Raw genomic sequence first — 11,609 nt, 5'->3', positions numbered from 1 at the left:
GATCTGTGGTAGTGGACATGTATTATGTTGTTTTGCTGTTTGGTTTTCTAGTCTTGTTGGAATTGCTGATATACCAAATGCTAAAGGGAAATCTATTTAAGTTTTCAAAAGGCCTAAATCTTTTTAAAGACCTTTGACTTGCACTTTTTTCTTTTGAATTTTGAGAGTTTGTATGTATAGATTTTGTTTGTTTGTTTTTACAACTTTTTTCTTTAATATTTTATGGAATGACTATTCTGCGCTGTTTATAAATCACATGTAAGCACTGCTAAGAACCTCTTAGCTATTGATGTGCTTGAAATCATTTGTATTTAGGGCATGCTGGGCACCCTAAACTGTTTCTGTGGTTCACCCCTTTCCTCTTTCCTCTCTAGCTGCAATTGATTATTTCTAAAGCTGTTCCTAATCTGATCTCCTCGGGTGCAGAACTTTGTCCAGCCCTGCAGTTTGGACTGACACTTGGTGAGTGTGGCTTCTTTATTCAGAATAAACATCATTCATATCAACATGACAGAAAATAAGCATAGCAGTATGGGTTAGTGATCAAACAACTGGGATCTACCTGTTCCGTTACTAGGAGTCCAAGAAACTGAGCTATGGCTTTCCTTTTTACGTGTAATCACTTCTGTGTATGCAATTGGAAAGTTATGAGGTTGGTCTTTTTCTGTAATTGGTTAATTGTTTCATGCCTAGACAAATCATGTTTGGTACATGTTATATATCTTTTTAATATTTGAACAGTTAATGGTTTGCTTGCTCCATCATAAAATATAAGAGGTGTCTTCAACAGATTTTAGTCCTTTGAAGTACAGAGGTTGTTAGCCTGTTGTCCATCTGTTTTATCTTTTACACCGCTACAGTAAAGCTTTTCAAGCCTCAGGATTGTTTTAACCTACAAATAGGATTAAGATCTGTAAAGTGCTGAAAGGAAAAAGATGTTGGGCATACTGTTTATTCCTTGAGATACAATATGTGAAAAGGGGAGTAAATGAAGAGTAACAGGCATTGAGTGACAAAAATAACTTTCCGTACATGTAGAAAAGGCTTCTATATCAATAGTTATGTTTCAGAGGAGGTGCAGTTTGTTTTTTGCCAATCACACAGAGCAAGCTGATCTGTTAATCTTTCTCGTAATGAAGTATCCGGTATATTTAGTTGAAATGCAATTGATTTAACGTGACAACACTTAATGCATAAGTATAATGTGGAATTTAGCTTAGGTATCTTATAATGAGCAGCTCTTAAACTTTAAAAATACACTTGGATTTTGGTGCTTTGTTGCACTGTGTTTGTTTTAAAACTATAAAAATGGGCTATGTGTAGCCCATGGAACATCTTGTTTTGTATTTGTAAGCCAAGGCCTGCATAACTAGCTCACCACCTCCCTCAAGTGGCAAGTGACCATTAAGTACTGAAATTTTCACACATTTTGAAAACCTATACTGTCTTCCACCAACAGGTTCAATTTGTTCTGGGGGGGCTTTTTGTTTGTTTTTGTTTTTTTCTTTGAAGCGGAAAGGAAAAAAAAAAGGTTTGGGCTTTTAACAAAAGAAGTACTAATACTGCTCCCAGTCTCCTGGAGAAATTCTTCAATTATTAGTGTGGGAAGAGCTGCATTTTTTGCCTTTTTTTGAGGTCAAGGGGAAGAGGTAGGGAGAAAACATGTGTTCGATAGACCTTGCATTTAAATAGCTCAAATCTTCAGTGCTTTTAGCCATATTGAGTTTGTTGGAGCCTTTCACTGTTCCTTGTGGTAGCTAAATGGGACATGCTTTCTTCTGTTTCTGCATATGACAGCCCTGTCCAAACACCCTTTTACAAGTGGGGTAAGCTCTGTTCTAAGGGCACTTGATTGTTTCTAAGGAAGTTTTTTACAAGGCCCTTCTTGGTTGGGGGCATGGTTACCGTTGGAATTAAGACGAAGTAGCCAATATTTTACCTTGGGTACCTAAGGTACCTCAGAGGTCTGACAGTCAGGATGCTCTGGGTGATGTGTACTTCCAGGTAGCACGGTAACTGCCTGGTGTCTGGAAATACTTCAGTGTTTCTGCAGCATATGTGTAGATCAGCTGCACGGTACATCTGCAGTAAATCAGCCTGGGATTTGCAGTCTACAATTTAATCAAAAGCACAGCATGTATTCAGTAAGCCTGATATTTCCTGGAAATGCCATCCTAACTGTACTTGCATGGCATTGTCTATGCTTTTATTTCTCTGTGTGGAAAATCTGGGCTTGATGGAACAGCTTTGACTTCCGACATTTAAGACTTATTTCTGTTTTTTCTGGAACTCCAGACTGGAAAGCCAAAAAGTGATGTGCTGAGCTCACTCCTGTTTCAGTGTCTGGCTCCTGTAGACCTCATTTCTAGAAATCTAACTTTCCCAGATGTTGTATGAAGAGTTTGAATGCTGAATCTGAGCTGAGAGATTCGCTAGTGAGCAGAGGACCCGAAGTTAGGTGCGGTGCTGAATGCAACGTTGAAGAAATTCCAGCTCCAGAATAAAGATTGGAGAGGCAAATGGAATAAATGAGGTGATGAAGCGTATGTCAAAGACCAGCATTTAAAAAAATGGTAAGATGAGTAACTTAGCCCTAGTTACCCTGGGCATTGGCAGAGGCAACCTCTGATAGGAAAAAATACTGTATGATTTTTTAAGTAAGGATTGTTTCACATGGCAATGGGTTCAAAAAAAGGCTTCGTAGGCAAACTTTATATTTGGCATTTCCAAGATTTAAAAGTGTCAATATTACTCTTCCAGTATGGTTTGGTGTATGAAAGAGTGCAAATGTGTAGGAGTCATGTCACTCAGTAAGGCAGTAATCTCCAAATTCTCCTAAACCAGTGTTTTCAAATGTTTTCACTACAGACATGACTTATTGTAAGATCTGACTTGCTAGATCTGGGTTATGTTTTTGAAGATGGTAATTTCTTTGAACAATAGGAAAATACAGAAAGCACCCAGTGTTTAAGAGGTGGTTAGCAGCAGTGGAACTTGTATCCTTTTTTTTTTTTTTAATGTGTCAGTTCAGTAGGAAAATCTTCAGATATTACCACTGTCTCCATGAACAGAAGCAAGCTGGAACAGGGCAACACAAATGAAAATAAGCTGCATTATTTCTTTGAACAGGGCAACATTAGTGGATCCTCCTTTTCCTATAAGCAAAATAAATCTGAATCAGTTGGCACGAGTAGGAATATTAAATCTGCCTTCCCTCTATGGACAGGGGTGCGTGGTGGGGGTACCCTCGCTTCTGTGCTCTGGAGACCCATGTTGCTGAAAGCCTGCAGGTGGCAGTAAATTTATGCTGAAGTTACTTAACAGGAGTTACAGAATTTTCTGTCTAGATCCTGTTAGGTTTTTTTGCTCAGTTTCTTTTCGTTGTAGCAGTACTACAACTGGCTTTAATCCTAATGCATACTAATTAAGGGATATTTGGAAAGAACAGATAGTACCTGGAGTTCTAAAGAAGGATTATCTTTTGCTACTGTATCATGAAAGAAAATTGCTATGTAAAGGCTTAGGAAGGAACAGAAATGGATTAAATGCTTTCTAGTTGCTATAGAAACAAAATATGTAATTAAACAAAATGAAATATATTACAACTCTTACACTGATGAAAGTACTTAGGAAGGGATGGACAATGAATGAGTGTTTTATATTGCAACACCAAACTGAGAAATAAACAGAGGGTTCAGGTTTATTTTTCTAATGCAGTTTTCACCTACTGCATTTTTTATGCTTGCTTAACTAAAACAAAAAATGTTTTGTTTCCTGAGGTGAATCCATAAAAAGGAATGTCAATAATAATAAGCAATAAGTAATGCAGTGAGGATTTGCATTGATACTGTTGCAAATTAATAACGTTAATATTATGTGATACTAATGATATGATGAAATGAATACAAATCTTAAGTACATGCTTTTTCGGGAAAAAACAAAACATTATTTTATGAATATGAACTGTTTAATTACACTTGCTTTAAAATAACTTCTAACAGATCACTTTAGTGTTTCTTATTTTATAAAAGTATATTAACAGTTTCATACCCTGGCTCTATAACAGCTCTGTCTAATAAAGACAATTTCATAACAAAAACTGTGTGTCAAAAGAACTTTCCGTTAATCGGAGAGCAAGTGGGTTTAGGATGCCTTTCAAATGAGCAGTTAGTGCCACCTGCCAGAAGAGGGCACTTTGAGGTTTCTCATGAAATGCTGTTTACTTTCAAAGTTAATAACTTGAGTTCTCAGAATTTTCGTTTTCTTTCTCGTATCATAAAATTTCACTGTTTAATGTTCAGAAATGTAGCAGTGATTGTTACTTGTCTTTGTTAGCTTTGTGTTGTAGACGAGGGAGATGTGCCAGAAGCAGAAGACTGCTGGGCTCGGGGGGACCCGTGTCAACTGAGGTGGATGCCTTGGGTGTGATGTAATTAGCAAATAAATTAAGGTAATCTTCAGGGCTGGTGTTTTCAGCCTTTGCAACTCCCAAATAGCAGAAATGCAAACCATTTCATCTTTGTGGCAATGGAGATGAATGTATATCACGGAGAAAGTTTTAAACACACAAAAGATAAGCTTAGTTTACCTCTTGCTGATAAAGAATTACAGGATTCCTTCTAGTGTGGAAGAATTATCTGGTGGGCTGTCTCCAAAATAACTGAACCTCAGTTGCCACTGGTAAAATACAGACATAATTTGTTCTTCATATAAGAGAGATGTCTACAGAATCATTCCTCTTCTATCAGGTTCTTGACAATGAGAAATAAAGTTACAGTAAACTTTATTGTTTGAACCTACCTTGCTGTGAGGTGAAAGCATGGAGGGTAGCCATAACTTTGATTTGTGTTTCTTTTTCCCAAGCTTCATTAGAGTAAATATTGAGATAACGTGTCAACATGCCTTTATTTCTAGTCTCACTGAGCCTTAAGACAAGATCAAATGACTGTTGAATATTTTAATTCTAAATGCTCAGTACACAACCTTCAAATACGTTCAGAAGAAAATCTTGTCATAACCACCATTTGGAGAAAAAATAAAGGTCAGTCTTCAAGAAGAGTGGGGGCTGGAAAGGTGTATGTTTTCAGATTTCATTGAAAGAGTAGAAGATGTGGCAAAGAGTATAAAAGTTTAATCTTTTAAAAGGAGCTATATAGTACTTCTTATATGTGTTCTTAAATATCAAGGAAGACTATAGGATATTATAGCATATCCCATTTCTTTAACTGAAATAATCCTGCAAGCCTTTGCTGCTCGGCTCCTAAATACCACTGGGAGTTTGACTCTTAATCTGCACGTGTCTGTCCCCACTTGTAAAACAGCACTTCCTCCGTGGGAAGCCTTGAGGTTTAATGTGTTCGACACTGGTTTGTCAGATGATTTGGTTGTGGGAACCGTAGAACTAACAAAAATAGCCAGTTATATTACACAGAATGTACTTTGAGGCCAAAATAAGAAAATTATTTTGCGTTTAAGACTATGAAGCGGGATCCAGTTTTTAATCATACAGAGACTATTTTGTTGGAATGATTATTGGATTGAAGCACATGAGTAACTTGAGTGAGACAAAGTCTGTGCATGGTATGTAACCGATAGCTGTCCATTTTAATTTTTTTACCATTTTAAGAGCAGGGATCAAATCACAAATCAGTTTTGTGGGTGTATCATTTCTGTTTCAAGAACTCATTTGTGCTGAACAGCCTAAAACTCAACACCTGTGGAAAAAGTTGTGAGATACCGTGATAAAATGTACTATTAATTGCAAAACATCGTTACTAAATTCTTGCATTTGTCCAGGTTCTTTCATTTCTCTTGTTGTGCGGTCTTGCTACTTGTATGACTGCAGCATTCATTAAATCTCTAAATAGAAAGCAAAGGAAAGCTTTTTGGGCTGAAATGCATTGTTGTTATCTATTTTTTTTAATTCTTTCTTCCACTGTTTCCCTTTTAAATAGTTTGAGATGCATATAAATATTCCTAATGATTAGGCAGTAGTCAGCCAATTCCAACTTGCCTACAAATGAACCATTTTTAATCAGGCTTCATCTGAATTGGACTCTATCATAAAAATTTCACGCGCAACTCGGAGAAAGCTGTTTCTCATTTTAAGTAATGCTCTTTCTTTGTGGGTTTTTGTTTGGTTGATTTTTTGTTCTTGTTATTTTTTGATTTTTTCCCTTCCTGGAGTATAAATAGCCCAGTATTGTTTGGAATAATATAGAATAAAAATGGCCATGTAGGATTTCACTGGCCATGTAGGATTCAGGATGTGGGTTACTTTATTATTGTACTTTATGATACAAGAAATATTTTTATTACAGAAGACTAACCATATCCCACTCATATTTTGTTTTATGAAAGAGGCCATCACAGCAAGGGTTATCTCCTGATACCTAATATCAGGCTAATCTCATTATCTCTGATTTTAACTCTGGAAACATACCTAACCAGAATGTTGTTAGCAACTGCATTTGGTGATAATAATTTGAAAAAATTTTCAGCTTCACCAGCTTTTGGGATTTGGTGTCCCCTCCTTGGAAGGAGCGATTCCAGCGTGGGTGGGCAGCCCCTTTCCTGGCCTGAGGTTGCAGACCCCAGCCGGGACTGGGCAGCAGGAGCAGGACTCAGCCTGCCCTCACTATTACTGGGGGAAGCAGGAAGAACCGAGTAGACAGGGCAGCAGTTCTGCCTGTCCTCTGAGGACTCTCGGCCCCCTCGCAGCAGAAACTCTCGATGCTTTAAGGACAAGAGGCGGAAGATGTTGTAGCTGGTGGAAGAGGAGCAAGAGTGACCTTAAAACCTCAACCTTCAGGTCTCTTCTGCTTCCCTCCATAGGGGATAGTAATTAATGTAAGCCATTCCCTCCACCCCCAAGTTCTCACACACTGTGTGGCAAAGTATTTTCTTGCTGCCTGGTCAGGTGTGATTAAAGCTGAAGAAAATCAGCAGTTGTTAGAATGAAAGGACAGGTGGACAAACAGGCGAGTAGGTCTCATTTCCTTAGAAAACTAAGCTAGGTACGTGTATTTAATATTAAAAATAGTGAGCAAGCAAACCAAAGCCAGGGATAGGGTTTTGTTTCTTTTGCATCTTTGTTCATAACTTTTATAATGCTTTATGTGTTAATTGTAAATTTAATCCCAAATACTCATACTTCTGCCTGCTGTCTGTATTTGTTTTCTTGGTATCCTGTGGCCTGAAAGTTACCACAGAATATGTCATTTCTCTTCTAAACCACTAGGAAGTAATCTAATATAATCACATCATGAGCATTATGGACATATTTTACGAGTTTTCTATGCATATCAGCATGTTTAGGAATTTAATTTTTATGATTGGTGCAACAAGTTTAAATATGTGTAATAGATACTGATTTTCTTTGGGAGTTTTTCCCAGGGGAATTCCATTAGGAATTCTTCCATAAAGCAGAAAAATAAGCAGGACTGAGGGATTTGCAGCTTGGCCAAGCAATGTTCCTGCCTCAGGAACGCTATCAGACATGCTCCGTGGCTCTGGTGATCCCAGCCAGGAGACAACTCTGCTCCGAGGAGTTGGCGATCCACATCAGTTAACCTGGAAAGCTGCAGGCCTGTGCTGCGCTTATTTAGCAGCTTATAGATTGTGCTTGTAGCTTGGCCTTCAGGCCTGTGCTGAGCTGCACGGACGTCTTGGCCACAGGATAAACGTTGCCAGTGAACTATGATGGAGCCTGCAGGCAGCTCCCGTTTGGTATCAGGGATCACACCACCCGCATGTCCTTGTCTTTATCTGAAAATGTGGCAACAAGTTCTCCTATGAATGTCCTTTTTGTTTTACAGTAGAAATGAATAGAATTGTTTAAAGCAAATCCCATAAAAGCTCAAAAGCCCCAAATGGGGTAGGGATCTGCACAGCATGCTGTGCACTGATTGGAGACCCACCTGATATCGTGCAGCTCAGGATTCCCAGCATCTGAAGGGATGTAAAATAATCCATACTATCCTCTGCTTTTTTATAGTACTAGATCCACTAAATGACATTTTAAGTGATACTTCAGAGAGTCAGAGTGCCTTTCTTATTGGAATCATAACAAACCGGGACCTCTTGGTGCAGAGCAATGGCACACTAATTTTGAGGGAGAAATGTAAAACCAATCATACTGGTCTGTGTTGCTGGTATGACTTGCAGAGAGTGAATGTATGGAGAAGAGTGCTACTCTAGTTGCTCTGAATGTCTGCTATGAAATTCCATATGTTTAGCTTTTATTTTACATGCTGTAGATAAGTCTGTTGATGTTGTTTTAGCTCTGTACACGTGCTGGTTTTGACTGGGGTAGGGTTAATTTTCTTCACAGTAGCTAGTCTGGATAGCTAGTGTTTTGGATTTGTGCTGGAAACAGTGTTGGTAACACAGGGATGTTTTCGTTACTGCTGAGCAGTGCTTACACAGAGCCAAGGCCTTTTCTGCTTCTCACCCCACCCCACCAGCGAGCAGGCTGGGGGTGCACAAGAAGTCGGGAGGGGACAGAGCCGGGACAGCTGACCCCAACTGACCAATGGGGTGTTCCATACCATGTGACGTCATGCTCAGCATATAAAGCTGGGGGAAGAAGAAGGAAGGGGGGGGACATTTGGACTTCCCAAGTCACCGTTACGCGTGATGGAGCCCTGCTTTCCTGGAGGTGGCTGAACCCCTGCCTGCCGATGGGAAGTAGTGAATGAATTCCTTGTTTTGCTTTTCTTGTGTGCACGGCTTTTGCTTTACCTGTTAAACTGTCTTTGTCTCGACCCACGAGTTTTCTCACTTTTACCCTTCCTGTTCTCTCCCCCATCCCACAGGGGGGGAGTGAGCGAGCAGCTGCATGGGGCTTAGTTGCCGGCTGGGGTTAAACCACACCACCACATTATGTCTCTCAAAGTAGGAGGCCTGGTCCTGTACCTGAGAAACCTGTGGATGAACTTTTGCATTCCTGGAAGGTCTTACTGATGTGGAAGTAGTACTGCAGAGGTATAAAATCTGCTTGTGTGGGTGTGCAAGTGCTGGAGGATCAGGCTTTTGGTGTTTAGAGAAGAGGGAGGATTACCTGCCATCTGTCAGATCTTATATTTAAAACTTCTGTACTGCTGTAGTGCTAAAGCTACTCTGACTCTGTTTGTACCATTGATAATATTCCTTCCACGCTGGTACAGGTGTGAGCCATAGCATCAGTTGAAATTGCTGTTGACTTTGCATAACATAGGATTTGTCTTTTAATGTTTTGCGTAAGATCAGTTTAGCAAAGCTTAGGAAAAGCTATGGGAATTTTTTTCTTAGTGGCCTGCGATTTAAAAAAAAAAAAAATTTGCCAGTTTTACACATGCAAACAAAGAAAACGGGGAGTGATGTGGCTAGCTGTAAAGTTGCATAAGGTTAGCTTTTCTGTGAATTCAGGGCTGGGTATCAGCACCCAGAGGAGTGCAGGGTCCTGCTGGTGGTGCAGTGGCTGAAGGACCACATTTCCTTCTCTGATTTATTGTTCAGCTAAGTCAAATCCTCTTTGCAGTTTGCCACTGGGTCTTGTGAACGCTGGGGTTGGTACAGCACAGCTGAGGGACATGGGAAGTGAACTCTTCAGAGCTTATTGCCTGCTTAAATGTGCCTCAGCGGATAGCCTGAGGCATCCGAGCTTTGCTTGGATAAGGATTTCGGAGGAAGCCATGAGTGTGCACTTTTAAGAGCTGCATAGTAAGTCGAGTTGAATTCCTCTGCGAGGTTCTTGATTTCGTGGAGTGTTGGAAGTTTCGCAGCAAATTCTCTTGAATAAAGAAATTTATGGAATTAGAAGTGAAAATATGAATGCGATTTGTACATTAGCATTTGTGTATTTTCCTTTTAAAATGGTTTATTTTTCAGTCTTAATTTGTGTGCAGTGAATACCCTTAGCAGCTTTTATCTTCCATTCTTTTGTTAACATTCATGTCCTGTAATCCAGAAACACAAATTCTGTGATTTTTTTTGAATAAATAGTGTGTACTTCTGGTATTTTGAGAGTATAGTGGTTATCTGTTACTATAAGAAAATCTGATACTCGCATTGTGCAATTGCCTTGCAGCTGCAGACCGTACCAAAAAATACTTGACCAGCAAAAGTGTGTGCAATTTCTTTACTGTACAGTTGCTATACATAAGTGATAAATGTTTACTAGCATTTGTTAGTAAATCCTCAGATGCTCAGCGTAGTGTAACAGCCTTGTTTTAAAGGCAGTTTCAGGTGTAGTCAGTGTAATGGGAGGGAATGCTAATAAAGGCATCGGTGTGTAAGATTCGCTCCACTACAGTGTCATCAGGTTTTCCTGCATTTTTATAAAAAGAAACTGTGAATTAATTCTCTGTATTTTTGTCTCAAGTGTAAAAAGCACATTGTATTTCCAGAACCAAAACTGAAAAAACCCACCAAATGGAAGTTACCTTTGGCTTTTAGTAAAAGTTGAAGAGATGACTTTTGACATGTAATGATTCTTGTCTATGCACATTGTTTTATGGTATAAACATATGGTATAAACATAAACATATACATTTTTATATATATGCTTTTCTTTTTCCTAAAAGCAGAGAAATATGCTTGTCTATTCTCAACAAACATTTTTGAGTACTAAATTTAAAAAAAAAAGCACCACCTTTTTGAAGCGGTATTCAAGCTTCTTCATCTTTTTGTCTTGGCTTTCCACGGTTGCCAATTGCAGGTTTCAGCCTGGCTACCTGGGATCTGATACCCAGTGTGACTGTAGGTGTCACCTCAAGTACACTTAAAGAATGTGTGTACCAATGCAGTGCATGAAGGTAAAGCAGAGAAATAAGAATTGTAGTGTTCTTTGATGTTTATCTCCATTTCCCTCTGCTACTCCTCTTCCTTGAGTTATATATGTCCTAACACGAGATGTTGATGTTGCTAGTTAAAGCCAGTTTAAGTGGCACTTTTTAACTTCTCCATGTGAGTGTGGGTTTTTTTGTTGGTTTGGTTTGTTTGGTTTTTTTTCCATTTGGGTTCTCATTGCATGAGGCCCTGGCACCTTGCTTTAGCTGAAATTTCAGTAAGTAAGTTTTTCTTAAGATTTAGCCCTAAGTGCCTCAGGTTTGGAAAAATGAGTTCTAGGCACTGAGGTATTATTGAAAATCATCTGCCCTGAAATCACTGGATATTTATGAGAACCAAGTTGTTAAAGAAGGAAGCATGTTTGTAGTCATATGCCAGTTTGCATTATGCTATTGTTGATCTCTCCTTTAGTTTTCTCTTGGTAAGTTGGTTCAGACCTTTTTTCAATTATTAATAAAAATAATACACAATAATGAAAAAAAAAGGTATTCACAGGTAGCTTGGTAATAATTAACTTTAAAAATAATGTTTTAAAGTTCTAAAAATAAAATATTAATATAGAGAAAGCACGGATGCTCGTGCACGCACACACACACAAAGACATTACTGCCTTTTCAGTTATGCTTCTGCTGTTCCAGAAAACCAAACATTATGTATGTTAAATCTGGAGAGACAATCCTTAATCATCCTTGTGCCTCAGGGAAGCTGTAGATAATACTAGAAATGGTGACTACTCATCTCATCCTAAAATATCTGTTCCAACTCTTTTGAACTAAAAC

The sequence above is a fragment of the Calonectris borealis genome, chromosome 5 (assembly GCF_964195595.1).
Source record: "Calonectris borealis chromosome 5, bCalBor7.hap1.2, whole genome shotgun sequence".
Taxonomy (NCBI): Eukaryota; Metazoa; Chordata; class Aves; order Procellariiformes; family Procellariidae; genus Calonectris; species Calonectris borealis.
This window is presented reverse-complemented; position numbering follows the sequence as displayed.